The sequence below is a fragment of the Agelaius phoeniceus genome, chromosome 5, assembly GCF_051311805.1.
Source record: "Agelaius phoeniceus isolate bAgePho1 chromosome 5, bAgePho1.hap1, whole genome shotgun sequence".
In the NCBI taxonomy this organism is placed as follows: domain Eukaryota; kingdom Metazoa; phylum Chordata; class Aves; order Passeriformes; family Icteridae; genus Agelaius; species Agelaius phoeniceus.
Window position 1 is genome coordinate 69,299,965 of NC_135269.1, and position 23,845 is coordinate 69,323,809.

At 40.2% G+C, this 23,845-nt stretch overlaps 1 protein-coding gene across 1 annotated transcript in view; it reads right to left on the reverse strand.

Moving 5' to 3' along the window:
- The window catches only part of TAF3 (TATA-box binding protein associated factor 3), a 116,135-nt gene that overhangs the window by 36,263 nt on the left and 56,027 nt on the right, over nt 1–23,845 (reverse strand). The gene's annotated exons all lie outside the window — the stretch shown is intronic.

A 23,845-nucleotide genomic window follows, 5' to 3' on the forward strand; every position in this document is an offset into this window, starting at 1 on the left:
TGCTGCTGACACCACACAAGCTTTCTGAGTGCTTCTCTTTGGTTATTTATGATATGATTTATGATAACGACAACATCTCCTATTTTCTCCCCTCGTCAGATACAATAAATTGCCATCGTTAATCACCGTTCTTGCTTCAGCTATGATTACAATGGTATAATAGGGCCTAGCTATGGTAATACTGTGTATTAAGGTGTTTTTTTCCCCCCTTTAAAGAAATATGCACAAGTAGATCTTTGTAGCCGATGTCAGTACCTGTAGTATTTTAATAATCTTCCCAGGAGTATTCCTGGATGAGAATTTCTGTTACAACTGAGATTCAGCACTACTCCTCTTGCAAAGATCAAATTTACCATCTAAAGACTCAAAATCCACATTGTATTATCTGTATCTAATAATTCTCAGATATAATAAGAGGGGTTTATATGTGTTTTTTTCTTGAGAAAAGGAAAGCAGACCATCAGTCTTTTCACTTTGCACCTCTGTATCTAATCTTCCTGGCTGAGCTTTCCAAACCAGCTTTTCAAGTATCACAAATCTTACTAAAAACAAAAACACTGAACCTATATAAACATCTGGAAGGATTTTTACAGTGCTATTCCTTTTCTATACTAAAGTCTTGTATAAGAAAATATACTGTTCTACCTTCAATAAAATCCTAGGCTGAAAATCCCTAGGCTTTTACAAATATTTTAGGAAGCAACTATTTGTACCTCCTGGCAAAGGAACAGACTAGGTATTTATTGCACTGGGGTACCTGTACTTCTTCCATATTAATAATTTTTACCTGGCATTGCAGAATTTTAGTCCTTCACAGATTTGGAACCTACATGTATATTGGATACTTGGATTCAGCAGTGAGAAAATACTGTGATTATTTAATGTCTTATTTTGCAACTGAGCTAAAGAACTCCAGAAACAAGAAGGCGTGACTGTCTCATAGACATCACATATTTCTTTCACTATATTACTTCAGATCCCACTCTTTCTCCCCAGAAGTTCAAAATTTAACCCCCAAGAGTTTGGGTTTTTTTTGTGTAATGCACCTGTGGAGCAGAAATGTGGTTTAAAGCCCTCAGAATTGAAGAGTCACATTTCTCATCCTCAGGAGTTCCAGTGACAGCAAGTAAGAGGCAGATGGCACAATGAGCTATTTTAGATTGTACTAACAAGCATATTTGTGCTTATATTGCTGCTAAAAATAGCTAAGGTGTCCTTCAGCCCAGAGTGACCCAACTTGTCACTGGTTTTGTGGCCAAGGTAGAAGAGATGGGAGGGGAGCTCACAGCCATTCTGATCAGCACAGGGAAGATGTCTGGTGTGGAAGAAATGGCAACATGAAGACAGTGGTGTCCTATTAAATCATGAGCTCATCTCCAAGTTCACAGGATAAACACAGGCACTGCCAGGTGGGGCACAAAATGCACATGGAGAGAGAATTCCTCTGGCAGACAAGGTGTGTGATCAGCTACAATTACCTGCATCTGCCTTTGACTCCTTTACTCCCTCAAAAGTAGACCTGGGCTATTCTGAGTCTTAATCTCTTATATTCCTTATTCACATGAGGGAGCTTCTGCAAAAATGCATTCCCAGAAGGAAGTCCTGGCTCAACTCATCATCACTTCAGCTGTGCAGGACAAATGCAATCTTGCTGTTGTAAAAAAAGGCTCTGAGTGTTCAAATCACCTTCAAGTAACTTTTTAGTTCAACAACTCATTTGGCCATTAATTGCCTTGCCTCTCCTCCTCCTCTTGTGCATCACTTGCAATTGCAAGGGCATGTTTGAATCCCAGAGATAAGCTGCTCAGGGCAAGAACTGTATCTGTGTTTTCCAAAGTGCTTTGGTTACTTCTGGCACTATAAGAAAAACAAACAGAGCACGTATTTAAGAGACTCTTCCATCCATTTTTTTGTCTTCATTAGGTCAAAAAGGGAAATTCAGTATTTTCTCAAGAATTCAAAAACATTTTCTAAAAAAGAGAAAGGCTGGGGTAGGGAGAAGTTTATTTTCAATAGATGAATTGAGAGGTATAGAAAAAGCTAACCAGGGCCTGTGCTCTAGAATAAATTGAAAAAGCTCTGTCTATGCTGTTAGGTGAAATCCTGATCTTTGGTATTGATCCATAGTGGCACAAATTAAGAGAAGTCACAGAAATTGAATTAAAAATAAATTAAAAAGCTCTGCAATTGACTGGAAAACTCGCACTAATGTAAACAGAATTACTTAGGAGTAAAAAAAAGGCACATGTTCACTCTCTCCCTTAATAAATGTAAGCACACCATGCCCCAAAGTGTTCACCAAATCTTCCAGCTGTTGGGAATGGGTTGGGAATATTTCAGATGTTGGGATCCCATTTCTTTAATGATACCAGCAGCAATCATGAATGCTTTTGCCATGCAGAGCAAATGAGTTTATATCCACAGCTGCTAACTCAGAAACACAAGAGCTTCCAACTGTGTCCAAACAGCATCCAAAGCCTTCAGGAAGATGTGCTGACCACACTTATCCCAGGACTTCAGTGCTCTGGTACTGCTTCAGAACTGGCACTGGTGTGTCCTGGTCCATCTGTGAACCCCCCACTCCTTTGCTGGGATGAATTCTGAGCCACAATATGAATCCCATAACAAATACAATCTTCTTGATCTAGCAGAGAAGGAAATCACTGATGATAAGGTTTTAATAAAGCTTGACAAGCCTCAAAATTAAATTTGCTGGCAAGGGTTCACCCCCGAAACAGATACTTTCAAGCGGTCTTCACGAAAGAAGCCACGGAGACTTGAAGACAGGGAAATGTTTACTTTAAGAGTTTTTTTCCTTACAGCTACAAATCCAATTAGTGACTCTCTTTGTCTTCCAGCCTCTCTGCTTTATTCTGTATGGGAGCACACGTGTGTCCAGGCTCTCCCCGTTCCCCTGCCCTGCCAAAGGTGCCCATAGGCAGAGTTAATCAGGGCAGGGTGATCACCGAGCCAGCAGCGCTTCCCCGGCGACGCTCGCCAGCCACGGGAAACCGGATCGGGCAGCACCCAGGGCTCAAACTGCTGCTGTCAGCACTGCTGGGGAAAAACTGCTCTGAGAGCATGGGGTGACTGTGCTGAGCAATAATTCTGTGGGCAGCTTCCCACTCCAGCAAGGAGCCCGACTCAGGAGGCTGTAGGAAAATTTAAACCACATCCAATTTAAAACCTCTGCTTTTTTTCCGGTGACCTTATAATTTTTCAGGGACAGCTGCTAAAATCTATTGCTTCTTTCCGTAGGACCTCATGGATCACAGCAGCATCTTCAAATAAATCTCACTTTCATGGGAGCTCAGAGGCTGAAAACACAGCACAGGAGTCAGTTAGATGCTCTCACTGTGCAAGAGCTTTTTGGGGAGACAACCTGTGGGCTTTTAAAAGGCCACAGCCACAAAACAATCCTGCACTTCTGAGGTTGCTGCAAGACTTTGTAGGACAATTAAGCTAAGCAAAAAGCAGTGAAAAACATCAGAACAAAAAATAAAAGGGAGATTCAGAGATATCAGAGTCCTGCATCTGTAGAGGTAGAGCTGGGCAAGGATGTGAAATAATTGTGATACACTTCTTGTTGTGTCACTTGCAAAGGACACACAGTAAGAGAGGACCCTTTTAAAAGAGTATGTAGTGACAGAACAAGGGGGAGAGACTTCAAACGGACAGAGAGGAGGTTTGGATTGTATATTGGGTAGAAAATGTTTACTCTGAGGGTGGGGTGGCCCAGGCACAGGTTGCCCAGAGAAGCTGTGGCTGCCCCATCCCTGGAAGTGTCCAAGGCCAGGCTGGATGGGTCTTGGAGTAACCTGAGATAGAGGAAGGTGTCCCTGTCCATGGCAGGGGAGTGGCACAAGACCGGCTTCAGGATCCCTTCAAACCCAAATCATTCTCTGAGTCTATGACTTCTGTGGAAGCATTAAGCTAGTTTTAGAATATTGCCTCTGTTTAGAAACATTCCAACCCATTTTTTAAAATAAAAACTCACAGCTCTGACAAGGACCTCAAGGCCCACATTGAGTAATGCTGCACATTAGATTCAACTTCCTTTTTATGCTGCAGCCTTCATTTGGATGCAAGGGCAGCCCCTATGCTCCCAATGACCTTGGCAAAACTCTTAAAAACAAAACAAAAACAAAACAGAAAAAAAAACACACTAAAAAACCTTCAGGACCTCAGGCTCTAAAGCTATTTTAGAATTAGCTTTGAATAATTGTCCCACAATAGGAGTTTTCTTGATTAATTGCTTAAGATAAGGCCTCCTTTTCCTTGCTGGCCTCCAGTGACTCCCTCCACTTCCCATAATCACTTTTGTCTCAGTCTCCTGTTTACTGGGAACAGCTAAGAGAAAAATCAGAGATACACCAACTCCATTACCTGAGGATTAGCCAGAAGATAACCCTATGTATTCCATTACTGACCATTATTTGAGTAATTATTCAATCAAGTTTAGACCATGTGCAAGATGCACTAATTGTTTTGCAGAGCTTGCCCAAGCTGTTTATCTAAGGGATGCAACTTGTGTCCTTTAACAAAACAAAAATGATGTGCTGATTGCAAAGGAAAATGAGAAGTGGCTTTGTATTGAACTCTGTATCCTAATTAGGCTTAACCAGGAGTTAAGGATCTATTTTGATCAAGTTTCCACACGAGCTGGATTGGGTACATACTTGATTACAGAAATTCTGCAGGATACTGCTTTTACATCTGAATTATTTAAAAAATTCTACATGGCCATTATTTTTCTAGTTTATGAGATAAGCATCCTGAATATAGGGAAAGCAGGGATAGTGGAGAAACAAACAAGCCAGTAACCAGCAGGCTTAATTTAAACAAGAAACTTGTGCACACATCAGTACTAGAGTCAGAAGGCTTGATACTCTGATTTAAACTGAATTAATGCCTTTTAGCTAAGTAATATTTTTCTTGGACACACGAAAGGAATGAAAAAAATCCAACGAAAACAAATTTAGTGAAGGAATTGGCTTCAGTAGGCAGTTTTACGTAACATTAACTTTCCACTCAGACATAAAAAAATACAACACCCCTTCATTTCAGAGCTGTCGGATTCCCATGTAACCTTCCCATTTCACGGACCTCAGGCTGGTTCACTACCAGGTGACTCCCTGCTGAGAGGGAACTGCAATTCCCAGGGACACCAGCTGATGGTCCACAAAGACCCCAAAGAAGGCAGAGACTGAAGACAACTTCTTCATCTCCAGATACAAAACTCCCCTTACTCGTGAAACCTTGCCAAAGCATTTGCAGCTGACGCAGTTCATCCGTGACTTTATTTGCTCTGCTGCTCGTTGCCACTCTTTCTAACCCCCTGCTCCATAAACTCAGGCCTTTACCACCCCCGTCTTCGTGAGTTTTGGAGGGTGGGGGGGAGATTTATCTTCAGGAGTGAGCACAAACTGTTGGTATTGTTGGGATTGAGGCAGAACGAAGCGCGCTCAGCCGTGGCGATGGAGCTCCTTCCGAGCCAGGATTAAAGGCAGTGGTGGGGAAGCTCGAGTTTTAATGGACAAATTGTTGCAGAACACAGCCAAACATCTCTGCTGATGAAGGGGACTCAGAATTGGGTGGGGAGGGGATTATCATCCTGCTGTGCCATGTCATTTTTGAGAACACCCTCCTCTTAATTTAGTTAGGTGCCAAACAGTGAGCAGCAGTTTGACCCAAATCCTATTAGCAGCAACAATCTGTCATTTCCCTCCTCTCCCCAAAATGGAATATGCTCTGGGATGCGTTACACAGAAAGAAATTGAAATGAGGGAGGTTTTCCCCATTCATTTCTCCCACTTCCCAATTCAAGCTGTAAGTTCATGGGACAGGGACCTGAATTAGAATTGTAAAGCAGGGACTTCATCCACACTGCTGCCTGGATAAATTTGGAACAGAAAAACAATGAAGATTTTCTTTCACTTTTTTTCTTTTTGTTCTGATTTTGTTTTCTTTCATTGTTGCATTTTTCTCTTTTCCATCTCTTCATTGCAGGTGTCCCTGCCTGTGGCAGAGGGTTAGAGCTAGACAATCTTTAAAATCCCTTCCAAACCATACCAGGATTCTGTGTTTTTACCATTACCTGCTCCTTCCAAAACCCAGAAAATTACAGGTTTTCTGTATTACAGAAGTTTTTTGCTTTTCCTTTCCCTCACTCTGAGCTATCCTGAGCTTTCTCTTTGTCTTGCATTTAGCAGAAAGATAAAAACTAGAAGAGGGAAGAACACATTTGCTTTTTGTGCTACTCAGGATATTTTCATGGAGGAGACTGATGGCCAAAGCAAAAGGTAAAGGACAAAACACTCAAAAAGCCCATGAAATATGGAACTATAAGAAGCAGTAAGAAGAGGAAGAGGAGGTAAAGAGGAGTTACACTAAATAAACATTTCCAGTCCAAAATAAGGAAATGGGACAAGCAGGTATGTTGTAGACACATGCTCAAAGTGGCTGTGGGACAAACCAGACTGTAAATGGGCTGCAGTTGTTTGCTGGTTTGTTTTTTCCATAACATGATGCTAAATGCTGTGAGTTTTGGTCCTCAGGGTCTTGTTTAGGCAGGGTCTCTTCACTCCTGAGTTCTTCCATCTCACACCTGTCACTGTAGTTACTGGGGCTTAATTTCTTGTGTACATCCAGAAAAATTAAAAAATGTCTGAGGATACTCCTAGATAAAAAGTTGCTCATATGTGACATAGCTCAGCAATTATTAAGAAGTAGAAGATTTCAGATCTCTGACTTTGCAGTGTGGCAGAGGATTCTTTTTCCAGCTGGGGTAGGATATACATTTATTTCTCTTATATGGCACCTCTGACTCAGCAGAGATCACTCCTCAATTCACCTTCTAAATTTTTTCTTTTCCTCTCTTCAGGAGTTGGACTTTGATGATCATTATGAGTCCCTTCCAACTCAGAATATTCTATGACACAATGATTATTTTTACACCATATTATTTCCCAATAAAGTGGGAAATGGCAAACCCTTTCCTCTCTCTCCCCCACAACAAACTGTCACTGCTCCCAGTGGCAAGAAAAACAGCAGAGCTTCAGATAATGCCTAGGAATCTCTCTCAAATATAAAATATCAATGAAATGTACAGAAAAGACCTGCCACCACTTCTTCTGCAGGGAGCTAAAGAGCATTTTATAAGGAATTTCAAATCCAGAAACAGATCTGAATTTGTTTCAAGCTCTAAATAAGACTCTGGCAGACATCAGATTCTTGTTGTATTTTGGAGCTCCTCCCTCCTCCACCATTTCTGGGCTAGAGAAATATACCCAAAAGGTTGGTGTGCTCTGTGTACACTCAGGAACTCATTAAATTCGACTAAAATGACCTCCAGAACCGTGGGGTGAAATAACAAGAAAAATGAAGCATGAGGAATTTTAACACGGTAACAACTTGTTTCCTTTTGCCACAATCTGCTACCACAGGATAAATATCTTGTGTTCTGGCTAATAAAGGTTTCTTACAAAAATTTTAAGATTTACTAAGATTTCCTACTTAAATCTAAGATTTTACTTATCTGCACAGAAAGCTGTTTAAAAAACCTAGATGCCTTTACAGGGAGAAAGAAATATAAGCATAACAAGCATAAACAAGGACACTGTCTCAATCCTCTAAGTAAGAAGGGTGTGCTGTCAGGACTTGCATCAGTGCCTTCTGCAAATTAAAATGGAAAAAAAAAAGTCAGTGATGGTCAAAAGAATAAGGTACTGGGAGGAGAAAAGACAAGTTACAATTTTAGTCAGGATACCTGAGAAACTGTAAAGATATTATTTCCATTTTAAATATGCTACAGCATCACAAGAGAATATTACCTTTGACATACACCAGACATGCTGAATGACAGAGTGGCCAAAAATATCATTTATCATAAGCAATATGATTAACAAGCTCTCTGACTGCTCAAGAATAGCAGGTATTTAGGGACACAAGATATCCAATTCAGAATAAAAGTTTAAATTCATTCTTACTCAGGAGTAAGATGTTTGCCAAATCACTGTCTGGGGAATTTTCTGTTACTGAGACCAGGTATTTCAGGACAACTTGCTCAGGGCATGGCCACATATTTTAACAGACTCTGCATCCACAGATGGGAAAGAATTTGCACAGAAAACCAAAATCATTGAATTGATTGGTTTGGGTTGGAAGGGACCTTGAAGATTATCTTGTTCAAATCCCTCTGCCATGGGCAGGGGCACCTTCCACTACACCACAGGTCTCATCTAGAGAGGGAAAAACAGGCAGGGCTCAGAAATGATAAGCTATTGATGCATGGTCATTGTCACACAAAATACTGATGGCAAGGATGAAAATTCAAAGTCTAGGATGTTTGGAAATCAAATTCAGAACCTACCAGCTCACCTTTTACTTTAGAAAAGGTGTAATCTGGCTAATCAGATATTTTCAATATCAGATATAGTCAGAAGAGGAAAGAGTCCATGTCTCTTGCTGCCTGGATTAGGGGAGACACCTTGTTCATCTGCATTATGATCCTGCATCTCTCCCTAGGAGAGGGAGGCTCCTCCTGCCACTGAAACTCTTGGTTTCTCCTGGCAGGAAGAGCAGTTTAATTCCTTGTAATGCACTTAAGGCTGATTTGGGAATCACCATCACTTTATGGCTGATGCCCATCCAGAAAAGGTGTAATTTTTAATTTCAAAATAAATCCCAAAAGATTTAGACTGTGAGATTTTACTCTTTGGTTTTTGCACCACATCCTTCTCCTTGCCTCCATCCCCGCCCAGCGCGGATTAGGATGGGGAGAGGGACGAATTATCTCTGGAGAACTATAAAAGATAGAATTGATTTTTGGTAAGAACTCCAAGGAAGTTCTTAATACCTCCTTATCTTGGTGAGTAATACAGCAATGTTCCTCTGCTGAGTGAGCGCCTATCTTCGGAGCTATCCTTGCCAATGTTATCTCTACAGAAAAGCAGCTTTGAAGGACAGAAAATAATATGTGTTCCCCATTGGCTGCAAAGGAGTTGTGTCAAAACTTGCAATACACAGTTTAGGTTCTACACCAGGTATTTCCATAACTTAGGGGAATTCAACAAGTTTGCTGCTGTGAGGCCGGCATGAGGCAGAGATAAGATTTGCCCATCTCGCATTGCGGAATTTAATAACTGGGAAGCACTTCAGAGCACCTGCACAAACCTAACAAAGTGGCACTGCCCAAACTCACTGTCCTGCATGTTAATATTTTTATTACAGTGTGAATTTGTGAAGCTTCTTTAAAGAAATTTAAAAAATCCATCGTTTTTAAGTATTTCTTGAAGAAAGGCAGCAAATTCTAGGTTTATAAGGGGAAGCAATTTCCTCTTAGACTCGTAAGGAGGAAAAGTCAGACATCATTTTGGATGCACAAACTATTTGCCAGGACAGAGACTCATGTACTGCTGATTTTTATCTGACCAGAATAATTTGTGTAAGAGGAGATTCCACCTCCTCCTACAAACTGCCTGATCCTGGCTGCAATATTAACAACACAAATATTGGACTGTTCCAGCCCTGACAATTTTGGGTAGTCCCCTACAACTTCTGAGCTTTTAGGTCAAAGAGTTGATTTTCTGAGAAAGTAAAGCCTTTGATTCAAAAGCTCCTGTTTCTCAGAGAGATTCATTTAAATGTGCATGGATCTCTCTCCTGTTTCTTAGAGAGATTCATTTAAATGTGCATAGATCTCTGCACGTCACCTCCTCGTCAGACCGGGGTTATGCCTATGTATAATAATTTCCTTTTTATTTTCAGCCCTTGACAACCAGCAAGGAGAACACATACAGAAAGTGTCTTGCAGCTCCACTAAAAACAATCCTCTACTGCAGCTGAGCAGCCTCTCCTGAGAGAAAGAAGAACTTTTTGGTCATCTAGCGAAGGCAGTAATTCTGTTCTTCGGACTCCCAGGATTTCTGCTATCTGATGGAATATTTAAGCGGAGACTTCATTCCCCCGGTGGAGCGCTGAGGGCTCAGCCACTCCACTCCGGTGTTCAATGAGCTCTTGTGTTCTATTACAGAATAAATGGGATTTTCTGCCCAGCTGGAAAATGATACTTCTTCCTAGTGCAGAGATTTGTACCCCACTCTAACCCGTCTAAATAGGTCACAGTCACATTTTCACAATACTACCAATATATCCCTTCAGAAAATGCAAAAGCTTGGTGTACTCAGGGCAAAGACTATCCAATGTTGTGTACTGCAGACTCTCTCCTTAGCAGAGAAAAATAAATCAAACCAAGGAACGTGTTACATCTCTCTATAAACCCTCTCCTTGACTCAGAGGGTTGGAGGAGCCCTCCCATATCTCTCTGTCTCATCAGCTTTCCCATTTCAAGCAGATTTGAAGGCCCTGCTCTGCCAGTGACCAGCTTGGCAGTGCTTGACAAGACACAGCTCCATGCCTGACTCCCACCCTCTATCCAATGGGGATTACTGATATTTTCCCCAAGTGCCTTGAGCTCTCTGAGTGTACCAAGAAGCCTTAATTTATTCATTTGCCTGCTCCAAATAAGACAAGCTCTGTCAATCCCACCAGCACTACCCTACGTGGTGCAAGTCTCCCAAAAAGATGGAGTCTGAGGTCTAGTGAGATAACTTGAGAAAGCAAGAAGTGTGATTTGTTGCTTAGTTTCATCTTCAGCTGCCTCCTGTGCATGTTTCTCTTAGGCTGTTTTACCAGTCAAATGCCAGGGGGATGTGATGATCTTAAAGGCTTTTTCCAACCTTAGCAACTATATGATTCTATAAAGTAATTAAGCACTATGAATGTGCCTTTCAAAATCACATGTTGTTTTCAGCCACTGTGGCATAACCCTAGAGTAAGCTCAAACAAAGCCAGGAGAGTTAAACCCTGCATGTGGGCAGACTGAAACTTCAGTGTCAAAATACATTTGAGGTAAAATGAATCAAAATGTGGAGAAAGGAGATGCTCAGCATTGATTTTTCCAACAAGGCATTTACAGGCACTCCAAACAAGATCTCCACTTCAAACATAAAATAGTCATTGTGCTGATTTGTTACAGTACGACTTGCTAAAGTATTTGATTCCACATTATCTCAAACTCTGAGTTATCCAAGGTCTCATCTTCTTAATGGAAGGGAATGTACAAAAGCAGAGCACTCACTTGAACACACAATATATTATCTATACAAATTGGGACTCATTCAACAGACAAACTTAAAAACCAAATTATGTTTGACTATCAATTTGATACTCTGCAGGAGAAAGCACCACTTAGAGCCTGATAGGTTATAAAGCTTTTTAGCTACACATCTTGGCATTACAAAACTTCAGATCTTCACCATGTCCTAGAACTCACTAGAAAGCTCCCATGAGAAGAAAACTTTTGCTAGTTGATTGTTGCAGCTGAGACCTTACCAAATATGAAACAAATGCAGTGCTGTGGGCTAAGATATTAATAATCAAACAATGTTTCTTGGCAGAATACCCCACTGCTGGATCAAAAGCAGATTCCTGCTGAAGCAACAGGCTGGGTATCCCAAAGGAAATTCTGGAAGCAAAAAACTCGGGAACTCTGCCTGAGACACTGATCCAGGAGACAGTGAATTTCAGCTTTTATCCTCGCTTCACTACAGCCACCTCTAAACTAAGTCATCTGCAAAATAAATGCAGATCCTTGCCTCAAGTTCCCTACTTTTAGAGGCTGGAGAAGCTGCTTAAGAATGGTGAATTCAAAGTCAAACACAGAAACATCATTTGCCAAATACACATGCAGAAATGCAAATTGCTTTTCCATTCAAAGTTAGGTACTAGAGATGTCACATTTTATTGAGATGTTTCTATGTGGTAATAAATAATACTTTCTAAAGCACAGGGAATTTTTGCCATCAGCACAGATATTTTTGAACTCATACTTTCATCAGCATTTCATAGGATCTATAAAGTGACCCTAAAGATCATCCATTTGCAATCCTCCTGCCATGGCCAGGGACACATTCCACTAGATCAGGCTGCTCAAAGCCCCATCCAGCCTGCCCTTGAACACTTCCAGGGATGATGAGATCCACAGCTTCCCTGGGCAACCTGTGCCAGGGCCTGATCACCCTCACAGTAAAGAATTTCCTCCTCACATCCAATCTAAATCTACCCTTCTGCAGCTTACAGCCATTCCCCATGTCCTATCATTCCATGCCCCTGTGAGAAGTGCCCCTCCAGCTTTCTTATAAGCCCCCTTTATGTACATTTTGTGATATTTTAGAAAAAAGCCCAACAAACATCAGTAAATTAAGACTAAGAATCCCAATAATTTTCAGCAGAAATACTACTTTTTATGTTTTACTTAGAAAAAACCTTAATTTGTCAACTCCTTTAATTAAAAATTATTAAAAGCTCTAACTTGCAATCAGCATACTGCAACAAAAATAGTAAGTAACAAAAGTAACCCCCACATCTCATTCTGCAGCTTTTCATCAGGGCACGAGCCAGACTTCAGCTGTACAGCACCAGACACACTATGAACAACACAGCACAGTACAGTTCACCAAATAAAAATTCAAGTCCACAGTGCAGTGACAGATCCTTGGATGCTACTGGGCAGTTCATGTTATAAACAGAGGCATTTCTCTTGAAAGTTCAATAAGGTTGAAAGCCAAAACAGTGATACGGCATCAGGGATTTATCATCTAATAATAAAAGAGTGTTTGTTCCTCCGGATCTGCTTCGAACAAGTGGAGTCTCATGCTGAAAGAGCAGGTTCAGTAGGCATGCAGCTCTTCAATTGCACTCCTTATTGTATGCTTTATATTAAAGAAAGCAATTTAACTTTTGAGGACAAGAAAATTATCTTGAAACTGAAGTCCTGCCTAAGCTCAAGGCCAAGCTAGTAAAGAAAATATAAAATTATTAAAAGGTCTTCAATTATTAAGATAGCTGGAACACTAGCAACAGCTGTAATTCAAGGTGCCTACACATTTTAATTATATGCCCCAGTGTCAGCAGGTTATAGCTTTCCCTCTCTATCATGCTAAAATTTATCAGGCCTGGCCTGTCATAGCCTTTAGGAAAAAAAAAGTTTAGGCCACATTGCTCACTCCTGCTCAAATCATGGAAAAGCAGAACAAAAGAAGTGGAAGCAACTGCAGTTTTGCTGCCCCACTGGTGATGAAGCAGAGATAAAACCACTTGAGCACCCTCTCTTAATGGTGCTTTGGAGATTTTTGGTGAAAACTAGGTATGGTGTCACTGAATCCACTCATGTTATTTGATTAAGTATAAAAACACTTGAGCACCCTCTCTTAATGGTGCTTTGGAGATTTTTGGTGAAAACTAGGTATGGTGTCACTGAATCCACTCATGTTATTTGATTAAGTATAAAATAATGTGAGAATTTGACATGACTGTCAAAGCAATGTGAAACAGAGAGGCACCATCGTCCAAGAATCCTAGAAAGGTTTAGGTTGGAAGGGATGCTAAAGATCATCTCATTCCAACCCCTGCCATGGCAGGGACACCTTCCACAGGACCAGGCTGCTCAGAGCCCCATCCAGCCTGGCCTTGGCTGAAGCTGTGCTGTACCAGGTATAGATGTAAATTAAATGGCCCCACTTCCATAAATAAACAAGATTTCCCACTTCAAAAAGTCAAGGCTTTGGGATTTGTGCCTTGCTCCTTATCTAGCACAAGTGAACACAACTGGACTCTGCAGAACTGATCTGGGGCAGCGTTTTCTGGACCACAAATTCCTACTCATGGACTTTGCTACAGTAGTAAGCCCCTTCCCCACCCATTCAAGCTTTGATGCAAGGCACAACTCTGGCCATGTACAGAAGAGACAATCTGCTGGCGTGCAGCTAAAATTAATTTTCTCTCTATATATTTCTTTTAAACATTCAACAAATTTAGAGCTAAACCATCCCAAGACAGTGACAGGGATGTCCGCTAACTCTTGAAAGACTGGAGGAGCTTTGACAATGGACTGTAAAGTATAATGTAAATGTACATGTAAAGTACAATATCAGAAGTGAGTAAAATGCAAGGAGACAAAAATCTCATATGCACAAGTACCCACAAAACTACACCCAGTACTAAAGTAGATATTAGGATGTAAATACCAAGCCAACCTAATACACTGTAGTTTTGTAGATCCAGATTTGCCAAAGCAAGCTCCAGCAAATCACTGCTCTGAGTGCAGAACTTCATGCACCATCACTTCCTGTCTGCAGAGTTAGGATAAGTCAAATATTAATGATACAGTGCATTGGAAAAAATAAATTGTGATGGTAACACCGTCATGCAATGACATGTGAGGATTCTATGTCCAGCCTCACCAGAACATTTTTGAGTTCAACAAGTGCAACCTCATATGTGTCAATGTTTAGAAGATGGATGTAACATAGTAGTATGACTGAATTTATGATGGCTTTTATTAAAGAGGCATCTTGGAAATCCCAGCTAACAACAGAACTCCGTTGTGGTAGATGCTGTCCAGACTTAACCTGAAAAGCCCTCAGTCAGAACAGTTTACAAATCAAATATGGAAGACATGGCTAAGCTGAAGGACAGGAAATATTACTGTAATAATACTGATTTATGGAGGAACTGACCTAGCTAAGGTCACAAAGCAAGTGTGACCCCATGTCCCGAATCTCAGTCCATTAACTGCAAACTGCTCTTTGTCTTCCTCCTGAGGTGAGGAGTTGGCACAGCAAGGAAAGCACAGCTCCAACAGTCTGTGCAGGACCTCAAAGGACTTTCAAAATGAGGTACATTATCCTTCATGGTGGATTAAAAAGGTTTATTCTCACACAATACTTAAGAACACAACTGTACTGTCCCTTCCACACCGTGTTCAAAAAATTTAACATATACCATTGTCCTACCACCCAACAGCAAATTCTCTCTAATAATATTCTATTAATTTGCAGGATATACTGGTGCACTAAGTATATTTTATTTTTGAAGTATTACATCACATAGGCTGTTAAAACACCCATTTCACAGGTGAACAAACTGAGATTAAACGATACAAGAAGCCTGTTTGCTGGATCAGCTGAACGCTTGACACAAATTCAAGGAGCTCTTGAAGTAAGATTCTATTCACAATAATAAACCTGCAAGATGTGCAGAGAAACCTGTTTAAAATTCATTTAAGAGGTTCCACACAACAGAAAACAGTCACTGCAAAGCTAACTGTTCCAAGACCTTCAACTTACACTGGCTGAAGATGATGAAGAACAGCAAAACAGATAATTTCTAGGCTAGTGCAGAAGCAGCTGCCCCTTCAAGTGGTTCTAAACTCTCCTGGATGCTGAGTAGGCTTTTTTAATGTTTTAAATACAACATTTGTATGTAAAATACACAATTCCAAGATACTCTAGGTCAGTCCTAGGAATTTAGGTAGAGGTTTAGTTATGATTTCACTGGGATATAAGCTGCTAGTGTAAATCATCATTATGGATGGTTAAACCATAAGCATCACAAAACCCTTTCAGCAGACAGTCAGAAAACACCCATAGCCTAGAAGCTCACAGGTGTCCTTGTTCACTTATTTTTGTCTCAATTTCCTTTAAAGAAAGCAAAAAACTCCCATTTTGGGTTAGCACAGGGCCAATTAAGAACCTACTTTAATAGAGTGGAAGTTAAGCTTTCCTCCAGGGCTATGGGTCTTGTATTCAGTGACCAGAGGAATTTCTCCCTTGTGTGACTCTTCAGGAAAGTTGTACACAGGAGCTGGAGAGGCTCAGATGTCAAACCTTAATTGCTGGGCCACGTTTTTCTTTAAAATGATTTTAGGTACCTTTAAACTTCTAATTTAAAGCACTAAAACCAAATAAAAGGTCAACTCTTCAAACACGGCCCATGTTAAACAAGAGCATTTATAGGGCTACAACTAAGGAAACAAGTGCATTTATATGGGTGCAAGAGAAAAGCAACTTGAGCTTCTGCTGGAGGTGAAAGGGCTGGGAGGGAAGGGAACATAAAGAAAGTTTCTGGCTGTTTTTGCCTGACCCGAGCATTTTGACTTCTGATTTTTCTGCCTATCAAATGGTCACACATACAGACTCAACAAGTAACTCTCAACAGGGATTGAAATCTCTGCAGGAAAAAATGTCCTCAAAGTGCAGGTTTGTTGTCCTGTGTTGGAGTAGCTTGACTAGAAGATGCTGATGGTGAGGGAGAAGGACAGAGCAGCAGGCTTAGGAACCCAGAGCAGGTAATGCCTCAACCTCCCCTTCAGCTGCAGCTGCTCTGCAAGCCCCGCACTTCCCAAAACCAGGAAAGCACCGGGATATCCTTCCTGTTACCTGGAATAAACCCCATTTCATCCAGGGCTGTTACAGAACAAAACAAGGTAAAAAATACAAAAGCAGATGCATTGTTCCTGTAAAATCCACGAGGAGGAGGGTTTTTTTCCCCTCCTGTGCCTGCAGCCTGGCGCCAGGGAACAAAACCCAGGTCCCAAGGACGGATGCTGTCAGAGACGATCCCATTGACGACACACAGCCATGAATGCCTTCTCCTCTTACTGTAAGGAATGAGGGGTGGCTGGGTGGTGTTATTGTTCTCCCCCAACTCCATCCTCGAGCCTGTCATCAGGTACAGAAGCAGCCTTTATGCTGCAGTTGTACCGTCCCGTTTCCTGGCTTCTGTCAAGCTTAACAAAACCCAAGTACTAAACACTTTTTATGCCTTGGAGTATCAAATGTTCTTTGCTATCAGTCGAAATGGAGCTCTGTTAATTTTCATTATTGCTTCATATGAAAATGTTAGCTCTATTCATATTCCATATTCAAGATGTTTAACCTGGGTTCACTGTATGAAAAGTCAATCATGTGTGCATAAATTCAATATATTTTCCCCATTTACTGCAGTACAATGAATATCTTACAGAGAGTGATGTTTGTGTCCTGATTCAAAAATATTACCTCTTTCTTTTGCCCAATTTATTTTGTATTTATTTGAGGTGAGGCAGGTATACTTGGGTTAAATAAGCTTTATCATAGCTCAGGGTTTATTATGTTTAGCACAAGAAAGAAATGCGGTGTGAGAGAAGGAAATAAAAAATCCGTCTCCGAAATCATGCCAGCAAGTGGGAAGAAACACTTTTGCTGATAAACAGGAAATCTTTTATTTCTAAAGTTAACATTCTTAAGTAAAAAAACAAACACTTCAGCTAAATTTGTGGGTTTTAAAACAAACTGTGGCAAACATTAAGGGAACTAAATAGAAACCATCTTTCAAGATGGTAAAACTAGGACAACTGCAAACAGAAGGTATTAAACAAGCCACAACAACCAACACACACAACAGCCAATTTTAACACCAATTAAAGATATCTGTGATCAAAACCTGGAAAAAAACAACTTAGAGAAATGCCAACCAAATTATTATGTAATAATATAGTCTTTACTATTATTTGTATTTCAGGAAGTTGCACGTGCTCCAAACAGTGTCCTGTGTGCTCAACGTACCCTACAACCTTCAAAAGAGATAAATGAAGAGAATCCTTGCTCCAGAAAATGTGGGACACAGTCCATGACTACAGAAAGTGAGGGTAGAAGGGTGAAAGAACAATTAATTGATGCAGCTCATCTCGGAAAACCAGCCAATATTGGCAACATTTTGGCAGGGTCCTACTCTACCTCTGTAAAAGCACCAGTTTTGTGCTGCTCATGGGAATTTTTACATACGTCTCTAAATTAAAATGTAAAAGCAGAAAACATCAGTTTTTTACTTTCTCCCTCTTCCCTTTTCCTTTCTGCAAGTTTTCTCAATAATTTAAATGAGAGATCTAAAGGGAGTTTTGAATCTCTGTGCCCTGTGCTGAAAGTGAAAGTCGGATTTCAGACGCTTTAATAGCAGAACTGTAAAGTTTCCTTCCAAAACGAAAAGGCAACTTTGAAGTATTTTTTTGAACAAAAAAAAATCAACTACACACAGAGTTTCCTTTCATCAGTCTGTCTACTCTCTCAAGTTTTTTACCTGTTGGGAAAACAGACTGAGCCCAATTAGCAGATTAACACACAACATGCGGTGACAGCAAGGACTGCCCGTATCAGGCACAGGTTTCTTATGGGCAAACATGTTTTTTTTCTGCAGGTAAAAATAAGATTTTTATAGTTAGTGAAATATAACACATGCTAGGGGATAATAAGCACTGCTGACTAATGTCCATCAGGCTGCTACCCACCTGTGCACCCACTCTGGGCAGGCTGTACAGCAGTGAGTACTGGGCAGACTGGGACACTGGGGAGATCAGTTAATGCGTGAAAAGTGCTTTGAAGCTGAAATGCAAGAACTGCTAAGTATTATATCTTATTTCAGCAGCTGATCAAGCTTATGATAAATGCAATGTATCTCTAAAAAAAAAAAAAAAGCACACAGGTAAGGAAAATGTAGAAATTCAGCAGCAATATTTCTACCTGCAAAATACTCCACATGGTGACACACGTTGTAACTAGCTCTTACTGTACAGAAGGGATGCAAGCAAGAATAAATCTTTCTTTCAAAATACCAGGGTTGAGACAGCAGCTGTGTGTTTCACTTAAGCACGGAGCATTTAAAGGAACTTAATATTCCTGCAAAGAGTTGATCTGGAGGAAGCCCTGCTCTAATTTCTCTCTTCTATTTAGATTCATAAACCAACGCCAAAACGCCGACAACGAAATCGACGCCAATATTGGGCTATCAAATTATTTACCTTTGGTGGGGGGAGATAAAGAGTTTTAACGGAGTGAAAGCAAGGAAGAAAAACTGGACTTCAAAGCAAAAACTAATTATGTGTTTTACTAATTACATTTTAGAAAGATACACAGGGCATTACCAACGAACCCTGCAAAACTGAAAACACAACTGTGTCTCAGGCTGCCTTGGCCTGGAAAAGAGCTCCTGAGAATTACCAAGGGATTCCTGCTTCCCGCAAACACAGCGCCACTAATATTCTCCAGATTTGCTGGCCCTGCTACGAACCATCTCAAGAAAATGTTTACATTAAAGTCGGGTTCAGCGAGGAGGTCAGCTAACTTTAAGGCTTTAAGAAATCAGCAGCCGTCTTGTCTCCTGAGCAGTGCAGGGGGATGGGGAAAGTTGTTTTTTTTTTTTAAAGAAAATCATTAACTTGCTACATGGACAAAACCTCAGTTTTTCAGTCTCTTTCATTTGCTGTCAGTGATGTGAAAGTTTTGGGGTTTTGTTTGGTTTTTTTCCCCTCCATCTTGAGGTGTCCATCAATAAACTGCCAGACACACGGTGCGATTGTTGGGGCTGTCCTGTGCAGGGCCAGGAGTTGAACTCTTATGTTTCTTGTGGGTCCCTTCCAACTCAGGACTACGATTCTATGATTTCCAAAGTTTCTGTGTGCTCTGAAGCTGTTTTTAGCCCAAGCCACACCTCACATTTTAGACCCCTAATGAAAATAACTGCTAGTATCTCATTCAATTAGGTACAATTCTTATCAGGTTTCTGACTTTCAAACTGCACACGTACATCACGTAAACAAGATAAGGAATTTATGTTGTACGTATTCAGCTTTTATTCTTTAAATATTGCTTTGATGAGCACTGATTGGCTGTCGGATGATTTTCCATTTCATTCTGTACCACACAAGAATCAATACAATCTGGTTTTATTTGAGCCAGGCTCCTAAGCTTACGTCTTATTTGCATCTCGCTACTGATAAATGATAGCAATAAAAGTGTGGCATTCCACAGGAAGAAAGTGAGATTACACTTCATCTAATTGTTTAAAGTAGGAGAAACAGTATTCTCACTCAGAAATAAATGCCTTAAAGGCTTCCACTGGTGTAATTGTACTGCAAGAGTCTAACAGCTCTACGCTGAGCAAGAACGGCTGCAAATATAACAATAAAAAGTCAGTTTTTCCTGTTCTTCATTTTTTTATAGCTATGTATACGTGTAAACACATCAGAAAAACACTGCCTTGGTTAGAGGTTCTTTTAAATAATCAAACCCCCTCGATGGTGGTTCTGCATAAGAGACTTTGTGTGTGCTGTTAAATGAAATCAGCTGCGCCTCGGCCAAGAGCACGAAGGCACTGGTGATATTTGCTTCTCCCACAAAACATGTTTAGCAGATCAGGGTTATACACAGAGTACAAAAATCCCAGAACCAGTTCCTAACAGCACACAAACACAGGGAAGGTAAATACCTGTGCCGTGTTCTGGTTCTGTCTCATTAACTTTAATTTATCTCTGTACTAAATGCAACTACTTTACTAAGTTAAAAAGCACAAGCATGCATGTGAGAGCTACACAGGGAAAAAGTGAGGTAGAAACAGACAAGTAAAACCCAAATTAGAAATAACTGGTTACAGAAATTATTTGATTAAGTTAAAAGTCTGAGTTAGCACTGGGAATGGATGCAGAAAACTTTCAGAAGAGAATTGCTGCTGTCCATTTTTAACTTGGGAAGCCAGCCTTTCTGCAGGGTCTGCCTCTTTCGAGCAACTCCTTTTCCTGCTCAGTGAATCCCAAAATGATTCCCAAAGCCTTCACTCATTTTGACACAAAGGATACAGGAGACTGTTTAGACTCCTAATAAGGCTGGAGCCGTTAAAGCTGCACAGTCCTGTTCAACACGGGATGGCGGCAGCCAAGAAAACAATTCCTTGGAGAGGAAAACAGCCAGCATGTGCCCTCATGTAAAAATCACATTCCAGAGGAAAAGAACTTCTTTGGGCTGGCGTGTGACGTGACTTTAAGATGCTTATTGTGCACGAAGGGGCTCCATTTCCCTGGAAAAGGGACATTTAGTTCACCCACCCAACCTGGTCATCGTCACCTGCTGAAGAGTTCAGTGCTTGGCAAGTGCTGCTATTGCTGTCATCTGGCAATTGGTAATAAATGTTAGGGGATATATTAACATGGAATATTCTGAAAGTTAGGCAGGAAGTTCTTGAAATTCTAAGAGAAATGTTCCTTTTCTTTTTTTTCCTCTTCCACCAGAAAACGCTGGATACCCCTTACAAGCTCCTCAGAGGTAAATATAAAAATGTAAAATTACACTCATGTAAAGTCCAGTAATCTCAAACTATGCCATAACAAGGGAAAGAGCACAACTCAGTAATTAACACATCACCACATATTTCTTCCAATTCAGCAAATTTACAGCTGAAAACAATTCCGCAGAACCCAATTTAATTACATTTAAAATTATGCAACTTATTTTATTAAAAGGGGATTGATTGCTCTACAAAGAATTTAGATCCAACAATGACCTTCTGTGCTACTGTAAAAGGTGTTCAGAACCCAATGAACATACAATAAGGCTCTAAACCAGAAACTAATTAGCTCACATACAAAGTATTAAATCTGTTTCACAAATTATGTAAATCATATAAAAAATGAGGTATAATACCAATGGCAAACTTTATAGTGCCAAAATGGAATAAGCTGTATGTATACCTGCCTTCAAATTAACTAAAGCAATTATACTGTAAAATCATTAGCCCAAGACATAGTTTAAAGTCAAGCTTTAATAACTTAATGCTACATGTATTTTCTAACCACAGAAAAAGCATTACATACATTTACACTTCCCACTAAATTTAGAGGAGGTTATGCTGCATTAAACCAAGCAGGAAAAAGAAAGTATTAAAAAGAGAGACAAAAAAAACAAAAAAAAAGGGAATGCCAAAAATGTTTACGGCAGAAAATATGCACAAAATCAAACCATAATTTCCTCTGGAGCTGTTTCCCCATATAAACAATATATTCAATATATTATTATAGTTTTTGTAATACTAGCACATTCATTCTAACAAAAAAAAAAATTAAATTAAGAATTCTTCTGAACAATGAGAAAATAAAGCACTATTTTACATGATCCTGGCAATACTTTCAAATGCCAATTATCTGATCTCATGGTTCTGCATTTCCTATGGCCAAAAAAATCTCTTTCTCCTTCACTTCAGAGTATGTGGAACAACCATTCGGGGTCCCAGGGTTTCTCTCATGGAGCGGCGCTGCCTCCGCAATCCCAAGGGTTGGGATGAAATGTTGGATTTTTTTTGCTGCTGGGAAGTGCTCAGAGACCCCCGTGTGGAATCCTAATGGGATTCCCAACCTGCTTTTCACCCTCAAGATAACTGCCCTAGGGCTTGATGCATCTAGGTAGGAGTGAAGGAACTGCAAATAAGTCATAAATAAATACGTTTTCTTATTCTGCTCAAAATATTGCCATTTTCACAGCACTGGGGTGTGTAAGAGAAAGTTCTTTGTGCCATTGTGCAGGAGCACAGAGTTTAGCAAAGGGCTGGGAATCACCTCCCTGTTCCTTTTCATAGGGTGACTCTGTTGCTTCTACATGTAACCTCCTCAGGTGTGACTTTCCAGGAGCTTTGGGATCCCCTCAGCATAAAACCAAAATACTGTGTGCATGATTTATGTCTGCAAATGCACACATAAAAACCACCTGTGCAACAGTTCTCCTGGCCTGGTGTGAGATGAATGCATTTTTCTGGGGTGAAATTAAAAGTTGAAATACAACTAAGATGCTGTGTGTCTGTGTTTAGAAATAAAGATTATACTTCAGCTTTAATAAATAAAGATTCAGACCATTTCAAATCTCTCCTAGCTGTTCACGGCCAAATGTCACTGTCAAACTTTTAACAGACAGAAACACTTTTTGCATTGCTACAATTTATTTTTTTAAAATTTTCATTTAAAGGAAAACAGGTTTTTTGGTGTATCAGAGTTGTTTGATACATCATGAATTAAACAAGTTTAAATTTGGTGCTTCATACCCCTTCCATATAATGTCTGGTCAGAATACACACAAACCCTGAACACTGCTCTAGGAATGAACATGATTTTGTTGCATCAGAGGGGAGGAACTGCAGAAGATCTTTTTAAAATCAAGTGAGAAAGATAGGAAAATTTCCTGTTTCCAGAATAATGAGTAATTAAAACTCAACTTTCTGAATTTGCTACAGAACTTTTAAATACTACAAATCCAACGGGAGACTGATCAGCAGCGAGGTCAAGTGGCCAGAGATGTACAACAATTATTTTTTAAGTGTCTGCACATCTGCAATCACTAATCCCAATACACACAGCCTCCACATTTACTAGGGGCTGCTATAATATTGTTTTAATATCACCTTCCTACACACAGCATAGGTGTACCCAGGGAAGAATTACTTGGGATGAAGGAGGGAATGGAAAGAATCACAGAGGGTAGAAACTGGGAAAATCTGGGCCATATCTGTGCTAACCTGTGGTGAAAACCAGTAACATCAAAGCAGCCAAGTGAGAAAGGAGAAGTGCAAGGCAGGATCGAGGACTGAATCTTCTAATAAAATGCATCTGACTGGAAAAAGAATTTCCTTGCTTCAGAGTCGTATTCCCACGGTGATCACGCTTATGACAGAAATTGTCCCCTAAATATCTGCTGCCTCTTGATGCTTGTTGCATGACCACCTCCCTCCCCTCTCCCAGACAGAATGTAACCACTGTGCTAATTACAGTGACTGATGACATGTAAATATTTAATACAGTTAAGGGTTTGTCTTTAAAATGCGTTTTCAAAAGCGAAGTCAATCAGTCTCCAGGTCTGACTCCAGAACTTATTTGTGGAGAATAAGTATTGAAAGGGAGACAGTCAAGGCAAGTCAATTTGTCTGCCTGAGACTGTAAATTTGATGGAAAAAATATTTGCTGTATTTCTAGTTTATCAAAATAATTCAAAATTAGATCTTCATCATGAAAACAGATGCAACAAAGCCGGGTCCCTGACAGCATTTCATCTGTGCCTTTCTGACTTACTGCTCGAATCCCCACATGTGCCAAACGCCACAGCACTTGTAAATCACTTAATCTGCTTCCTTTGAAACCCATCATCAAATGCTCATT